Source organism: Eutrema salsugineum, unplaced genomic scaffold (genome assembly GCF_000478725.1).
Source record: "Eutrema salsugineum unplaced genomic scaffold, Eutsalg1_0 scaffold_7, whole genome shotgun sequence".
NCBI classification, from domain to species: Eukaryota; Viridiplantae; Streptophyta; class Magnoliopsida; order Brassicales; family Brassicaceae; genus Eutrema; species Eutrema salsugineum.
This window is the reverse complement of record NW_006256486.1, coordinates 6909524-6918495: the sequence shown is the minus strand read 5'-3', so window position 1 is coordinate 6918495 and position 8972 is coordinate 6909524. Positions and strand designations below refer to the sequence as shown.

Sequence of the window (8972 nt, the reverse complement as noted above, 5' to 3'; positions counted from 1 at the left end):
TCAGCGGATTATAATCTGCCAAGAGGTCAACTTCTTGTGTTTCTGGGACTCTGATGTCGTCTTCCGCAACCAGGACTTTTTTCCCATGGTAGTTTTGGTCCAGCGCTCCACGTAAATAGAGTCTGTTTTCCTGGTGGAACACAAGAGCGATTAACCTCTCTTTAGCTGGTTTCCTTTTAGAACCTGACTCCGAGAGTCCTTCAGAAGTACCAGGGTTAGAGTTGGGTCTCTCCAACTGTCGGTTCCTAGTAGACAAATTTTCTGACAGCTCAAATCTTTTTGACAAGGAGGAATGGAGTGGAAGATGCTCTTTGTGAGCCATGTGATATGCAGCCTCCTTTTGAGTTGGATCGTACCCTCTCGGGGGTGATCTCCTGGCTCTCATATCAGAGATACCCTGTCCTTTGTGAGAGCGATGATCATTGTGTTAATAGTAGCCCCGATCACGGTAACTTCCTTCTTGGTGGTTATCCTCTTCTCTGTATCTTCTTTCTCTACTTAAGGAACGGCTTCTGTGGACTGGTAAGCTACCTCTGTTTGAGTAATGTGATTCATTCCTATGGTCCGATCTCCTTAATTCTTGAGATTTTTCCTGACGAGGTGAGCACTTATCATTACGGGGTCTCTTATCGTAAGCATCATGGCGATTTAGGTACGTAACATTCAGATCATTCTGCCTGTCCCCGTAACGTCGGGGAGGGGATCTGTTGGTCCATTTAGTGAGAGCACCCTTTATACTCTCGTGAATCCTTGGGTCTCGATGATCTTCAAGGTTGTGCTGGACTTTGATTGAGGAGCTGTTTAACTTCAGGGAAGAGTCTTTCCGAAAGGGAGCTAGGGGGTGAGACTTTCTTTCGTCTTTCCGCTGACGGTCAGATTCCAGGCGCTGGAGAGTATGCTGACTGTTTATAGGGGGATTGATCGGATCAAGGGCTGAATCCTGGGGGCTTGCGGGCAATTATCCTGCTCATGTGCTAGAGATATAAAGTGAAAGCGATGTTTCTCTAGTCTTATGTATTGGAATTGCACCAAGACTTCCACACCAGATGCGAATTGGATTGCTTTGCTCTTAATAAGAAGTTTGAGGGTATCAATTTGGACCCTGTCAGAGGCATCGTATATCATGTTCCACATAGGTCCCTAAAGCATTGCCGATAGCTTTGAGATTATTCTCTGTACAGCAATGAGTAGGGATCCCATGAACACGGACCCCCAAAAGGGTATTAGCGAAGGGAAGGCATCCGAGATTATGGGTTTCCATCGTTGCAGGACGAACATCCACCCCTTGAAGTGAAAAGGGACCCCTTTGAGGACAGATTGCAGGTCAGCTTCGCTATTGAATTTGAATTGTTATTTTTCTGGACCAAGATCTCTTCCTTCGATTTTCCCCTCCATTCCCCACACCTGTGGCATGAAACCTATTAACGCTTTCGTTTTTTCATACTAGGGTTAAGCACTCTTCCTATTAGGGTGAGATGGTGGGCTTCGATGAGATCAGGGTTGGCTTCGTCAGGGAGGCGGATTTGTGGATCACGGATCCACTTGTGAGATCTCGATACTTCCTTGCCCTTTTCCTCTCTGATGTAACGACGGGCCATGGCTGCGTGGAGAGCAAGCAAGATCTGAGGAGAGTGAGCCGAGGAGAACAGTGGATGAGGAACTGCAAACTACAGTAATAAGCGTGAGGGGCATGCAATATGGATGAAAGCAGAATACAGGGAATCGATGCGGCTGAGATTTGAGATTCACAAAGACGGCGAAGGTTTTTCAGCATCGCCTTCTCAGGAATCCTAGGGCGCCGCATCACTCATAATTGTTTGCTGCGTGCCACTTAAAAACATATTTTTACATTATTATTTGTGCTATTTTTGGTATTTTAAATTTAAGGTGCTAAGTTTGAAGAAAAATTATTTTAATTTAAGATATTTATCAATTAAATGTTTAAAATAAATAAATTAAAAATATATAATTATTAAATTTTTGTTTTATATAAGGTTTAGTGTTGGGTTTAATTTGTTTTATTCTTAATAATTTTATATTTTTAATTTGTTTTATTAAATTAATTTTTTATTTAATATTTTTATTTAATATAATATTAAAAATTATATTAATTAAAATAAAAAAGGTGAATAAAGTAGTTCACCCAAAAAATGTATTTGTTTTTTTTAAGAAGTACTTAGTTGTTAAAGTAATCTTGTATTTGATCATAATTTAGTAAGAAGTTTTTTTATGGCAATTTGCTAGAAAAAGAGACAATTTGTTAGAAATTCTACATTTTAGTCAAAATTAAGTAAATGGGAAAAATAGTAAATTGATAAGACAATTGTCTGACACTTTGAAAGTGTTATTACTTTTTAACCCTTTTTTTTTTTGTTAGGAGTTTTTCTTCCCCGTATGGAGTTTCTTTTTCATCATTTTTCGTTCGTTAACATATAAGTTATACAGCTACATAACTTATTATCATACTACATATTTTATTAACTTGATAAATGTTATGTTATCTTGCTAATACTAAGTTTACATCAATAAAAGATATGTTATCTTGCTAACACTAAATTTGTATTCGTTAATAATTTATTTAACGTTTCTAATATACTATTTTTATCCGCTAACAATTTATTTATCATCTCTAACATAATATGTGTATTCGCTAACATGTTATTTATTTTCAAAACATTGAAACTTAGTTAGAGCTAAGACATTGGCAGCTATCTACGTTTTAGAGCAAATACATTGGCAGCTATCTAGATTACTCTAAAAGTATGTTAATAATTTGTTTAACGCGATACAAATAAATTTAACATGTTAACAACTTATATATTGCACCAAAACATCTGCCTAGAATCAGTATCCATGGCGACGAAAGGGAAATCGTCGACGACTTCTCGAATCAGTGCCATCTCTGATTCAAGATTCTCGTTCCACACCTCACAAATTTGTATCGACTCGTCCTCTGGAAACATTGTCATGATTTGTGATGAATCTTGACAGATCTAGAGCAAGATTTGATCCGGTTTCATCGTATCTCTGCAAATGATTCAAGAAGAAATAAATCAGGAAAGATCTTAAAACTTCTGATGATATAAACCCGCACAAGATTCAACGAGAAGATAGGAAATGGAAGATTCGTAGATGAGGAGGCGTATTATAAAATCGGCTGATTCAAACCTTGAAATAAAAAAAAGTAGAGAGAAATGTTTCTGGATAAGACGACGATTGTCCATGGTAGGATTCCAGAGGATGGGGTGGTTTATTGGAAGGAGGAGATCGTATATAGGGGTCTAGGGGAAAAGATAATGTAGGGGCATTAGTGTATTTAAAAAAAAGTAACATTGCACTTTCCCATTTAGCAAAAATGAATATTAACAAGATTATCTAGCACAAATTCTTTTTTAAGAACCTGATATACGTAAAACAATTATAGAGAGTATATCATTTCATGAAAATCTCTTGCCGACAAAAATACTTGATGCTTTTGCGACATGTTATTGATTCGATCCACAACACTTTTGTCTGTTTGTGTCTTTTTTTAATATATATATATATATAAGCGTATCCACGCCTACAAATACTGTGTCAACAAACACAGTATAATTTCCCTTTTTTTTTTTTGGTTACCGAAATTCTTCTCTTTCACTTTTTTTTAGTTACCAAAATTTTCCATTCCCTTGTTAACTTTTGGCCCAATTCTTTCATCAGTTTAATTAATTAAAGCCCACCACATTAAACATAACTTAAAAAAAGTTGTCCCACATCGATGGTTTGGGAGCATAATCAAGCTTTTGAAACTCTATATATACTTTTTTATTATTAATAAAATAAAATACAATAGCTGGTATTATTAAGAGTCTCATATCAGTAAGATTGGGCATAACTAAGTCTTGGTAATACATGGCTTTTATTCTTCACTGAATAAGTCTAATGTTTTAAAAAAAAGATGTTAAAAAAAAATTTATGGAATAAGTCTTTATTCCAATATTTTTGTCATCTTTTTTTTTATTTCATAAAGTAAATAATTTTAATATTTTTATTTTAATTACATACAGATATGAAGAAGTTTTTGAAAAGAAAAGAAGCTCATTCCTCATCTCACAGTGATTTAGATGATTTACCTGATATACCATTGGATCCTGCTGATTGGAAAAAAATATCCAAATATCATCCAAATCAAAGGAATGAGGTCACTCGAAGTTATTTGAATAGAGGTCCTTGTCAACCTCGTGGTCATATTTTCAAACAAACAATGATAGGAGGCGTATTAAGAAGGTTTAATCCTGCTTGGTTTGATAAATATCCGAACTGGTTAGAGTATAGTATGAAGAAAGATGCAGCTTTTTGTCTATGTTGTTACTTGTTCAAGGATGATGCTGGTAAAATTGCAAAAAATAATGTGTGGACCACTGATGGTTTCTCTAGCTGGAATAAGCTCAAAGATATTTCTGAACACGTGGGAGGTGTTAATAGTTTTCATAACAATGCAGTAATGAAGTGTGAAAACTTGATGAAGCAAGGCCAGTCTATCAAGCATGCTTTGCATAAACAAGATGATGTTACAAAGAATGAGTATCGAACTCGGTTAAATGCTTCGATTGATACTTCCAGATTCTTGTTGCAAAAATGGTTACCATTTCGTGGCCATGAAGAGAAAGAAGAAACTGCTAATAATGGTAACTTTGTGGAACTCTTGAAATATACTGCTAAACAAAAAGAAGTTGTGAGTAATGTTGTTTTGAAAAATGCCCCTGGGAATAATCAGATGACGTCTCCAAAGATTCAGAAAGATATTGTGCATTGTTTTGCAGAAGAGGTGGTCAAAACTATTATCGAAGAAATTGATCATGATGTATTTGGTTTGTTGGTAGATAAGTCTGCAGATGTTTCTTATAAGGAACAAATGGCAGTGGTGTTTCGATTTGTTGATAAAAGTGGGATAGTCAAAGAGAGATTCATAAGTATTACTCATGTGAGTGAGACATCTTCAGCATCTTAAAACATACGATATTTCCTTTAGTATACAGGCTTTTGAAGTTGATTTTGATTTTGCCTGTTGCTACTGCAACTGTGGAGAGATGTTTTTCAGTAATGAAGATCGTGAAGACAGATGGACGCAATCGGATGGGAGATCAATTTTTGAATGATTGTTTAGTTTGTTTTGTTGAGAAAGATGTATTCCAGACTATTACAAATGAGTCTGTCATCAAAAGATTTCAGGATATAAAAGATCGTAAAATTATTTTGTAGGGTAGAATAATTTTTGTAAGACTTTTTTTATATTTTAATAAAAATATTTATTATTTATATTATAATTATATTTTGACCCAGGGTAAAAAAAATCTTGGGTCTGCCACTGTAGTTTGGTAAATACCGATTATGTATTAGGTTATTTCTATATGTATATAAGGCACATCCTTCTTACACAAGAAACCTTATTACGAACTATCATTTCTTGACAGTGATTATGCGGTGTACGCTTTTGAAATAATATTTTGGGAAAATTTCAAAAATCAAAATTTATGTTATTATTTTTCAAAAAATTTCTCTATTTGCTATACAGTTTTAAAAGTTCCACTTTCTATCAGTTTTCTATATATACATTTATGAACCTGAAGCATAGAGCCGTGTCTGAGCACAGGTTAATAAAGCTTGTGCTTCAGGACCGGAGGAGTTAAATATGTTTTTGGGGTTAATTTTCCAGAGTTTGAGTTAGTCCAAGTGGTTTGTGAATAGGTGAAAGCACGTTTGGTTAGAGATTTGCCTGGGTTTGATTCTTTCTAAGCGCATTTTTGTCATTTTTTTATTCTTTTTGCCAATTATTTGTGGACTAAACTGCATTAATAAGAGTTTTAAGGGGCCAATTTTTTTCTCGCTTGTAATTAGAGAAATCTCAGGCACAGCTTAAAAAAACTGTTTACAAGTTTCACAAGTTTTTTATAAAGCATGTTATAAAATGTTTATAAATTTTATAAGGTTTTTGTAACACATGTTCAAATATAAGAAAAAAACCTGAAATATTTTGACATTAATAAACATCCACTACTAAGATCGATCTTGTTCCAATTTCATTTTATAGGTATTTCAATGACATCGGTGCCGAGCAAGGAAAGGCAATGGAATTTCATTTCATCAGAGGGGAATCCACAACACCCTCCGGCTTACCCTATTCTCCAGCATTTACAAGCTTTTTCATGAGCGACTATTTCAAAAACCGTCCATCAAAACCGTCCATCACAAGCCCCGATCAAGTCATATTGTGACCAGACAACAACCAAAGTTTGTATTGTCACTTTTATGCGGGCTTTGTCAAAGAGACGAGGTTGTGAGAGTTGGTGCTGCTTTTGCTTTTACTTTGGTCCGAGCAATTGATTTTCTTGGGAAATACTGAAAAGAGTTGTGTGGTAACATCGGATCAGGTCATGTGAGCGAGTGGATCACCGACCTTGACTGCAGAAGCTCTGTTTCAGCCATTCTTGGAGGACCTAATCTAATATTGGCAGATGTGATTGAACAAGAATGCAGCCTCAAGTCATGGGAAGGTATCATCAAAAGGCTTTGGCCAAAAGCCAAACGTATCGAATGCATTATTACAGGACAAATGGCACAATACACTCCAATCTTGGAGTCTTATTCCAACAACCTTCATTTAGGTTCCACAATGTAGCGTTTTTAACTTCGAATCAACACAACTCTCTCAGCTCACAATCTCTCTTACGCAGCTCGATTAAGAACAGAATCAAAGATTAACAAGATAAAAGAAACTGGAGCACACGAGATTTGATTACCCAGTTCAGGTCTCACGTGAGAACCCTACGTCTGGGGCTTGACGGCACAAGCAAGATTTCACTATCTCAAGTGTTACAAGATCAAGAGATTCAAGAGTGATAGCACAATGCTTCGCATATCATCTCTAAGCTTTCTCTCTTTCTATATACATTCACCGACTCAAAACTTTCCCGATTCAACTAGATAGAACCAGGTCGGTACAACTTAATATAACCAGTTCCAATCATTTACCTAGATCACTAGATTATATCTTGTACCAAGTCGCATAACCAATACCGGTTTAGTTCCTAACAAGTGTTGATGTCACCTTCAATATAACACACAATATATGGGTCTTCAGAAAGTCATTTTGGAATCAATGTGGATCCTTTATGCAAACCACAAGATGTTTCTTACATATTTGTGCCTAACGTCTCCTACTTTGAGTTTCTTCCTGTTGACCATGATGGAGACATGGCCAGCATTGTTGATCTTGTGAACGTCAAGTTAGGGTGCTACTATGAACCTCTGGTCACTAACTATTTCGGTTTAAACAGATATCTAATTGGTGATATTCTACAGATTGTTGGTTTTTACAATAGTACACCTCAATTTAGATTCATACGTACGCAGAAAGAATGTGGTTTTAGGCGTGGACACAGAGGCAACAACCGAAGAGGACATTTTAAAGGCGTTGGCTCATGCGAACCTTTTACTTGAGTCTTCAGATGTAATGTTGATAGGCGTCACATGCTATGCAGATATCTCTACTTTTCCAGGTCACTACGTTTTCTACTGGGTAACTCAAAGATAGAGGCGTTAACGACGTTGTTGAAGTTGATAAGAAAGTATTGGTGAAGTGTTGCTCTGTATTAGAGGAATCATTTAATGTTCTCTACAGAAGATTTAGGGGTCAAGGTGGATCAATTGGAGCTCTAGAGATAAGAGTGGTGCAACAAGGAACACTTGATTCTCTCATGGAATATTTCATCTCCCAAGGTGGTTCGACAACTCAATACAAGACACCCATCTGTATCAACTCTTCTGAAGCCTTAGCGGTTCTTGAAAATAGGGTTCTTGATCGATTCTACAGCGAAAGCTCGCCTCCTCTTGGTGTATAGTTCTTTCTATTATAAATGCTTTGAATATATAAAAGTCGTGGCTGCATGCACGTTGCTCTTGATTTTAGTGCATCGTATCCTTTATCCTTTTATGAGAACACGTTTTATTTGTCGTTTTCACGTGTTGATCTCCATCCCCAGTTTAATTTGTTACTTTTATTTTCGAAATATATATATATATATATATATATATATATATATAATGGCTTTATGTTGCTTACCGTTTTGTCGTATGATCTATATTTTGTCTTTTCAATAGATCTCTTCAGATATATTGGGAAAAATAATAGAAGCTTTTGGAAATAGAAGACTAGTTTCATCTAAGTTTCTTAAAATTCCTAAGAGAATTGTATGCAAGATCCGGTTCCAAATGGATGTTGGTGGAGAAGAATAAAAAATAAATGTTGAGAATAAGTTTTTTTTAATTGGCTTTCAATGAAATGCTAATAACTATCAAAAGAAAATAACTTCTTCTGATATTATAGAAAAATACATATAGTTTACGAATAATGAGTTTGTTATAATATTTTTGTCGCCAGAATGAGATTATCATCCACCTCAATCGTTTTCCCGCATTTATATCAGTTTGGGAAATTAGTATACCTTTATTTAGGTCTAATAATCTGCATTAATTTTGTTGACTCGTCCCTTTTGAAATCAACTAAAGATCAATTTTCGTCATAGTGAATTCTTTAAGCCTCGAAGCCTTTTGTGTCAAAGATGAAGATGTTTGATGTAAAACCATTTTGATTTCTGATTATTGAACATGACCATAAGCACAGTGGTGGACCTACCTTGTGGGTAGGGGGTTTAAGTAAAACCCCTTGAACTACATAAACATGTATTTTACCTAAAGATTAATAGATATGTGTTGGATAATTTGGTTGTGTGCACTTGTTTTGACATCGTGACTAGAATTCAAATTTCTTAGATCATAATTATCGCTATATACCCCTAAAGTATTTTATTATTTATTTTAATAATAAATTAGGTTTAGAGATCCCACACATTTACCCACATATTTACACGATCCAATCAAACGTTGCCACCAAGACGCATATACAGTTTCTTATTGTCGCCAAATAAAAGACA

The 8972-nt window shown here is 35.4% G+C and overlaps 1 pseudogene; it reads left to right on the top strand.

Annotated features, from left to right (window-relative positions):
* The window catches only part of LOC18010576, a 13223-nt pseudogene extending 5343 nt beyond the window's left edge, over positions 1 to 7880 (top strand).
* The last annotated feature ends 1092 nt before the right edge of the window (positions 7881 to 8972 follow it).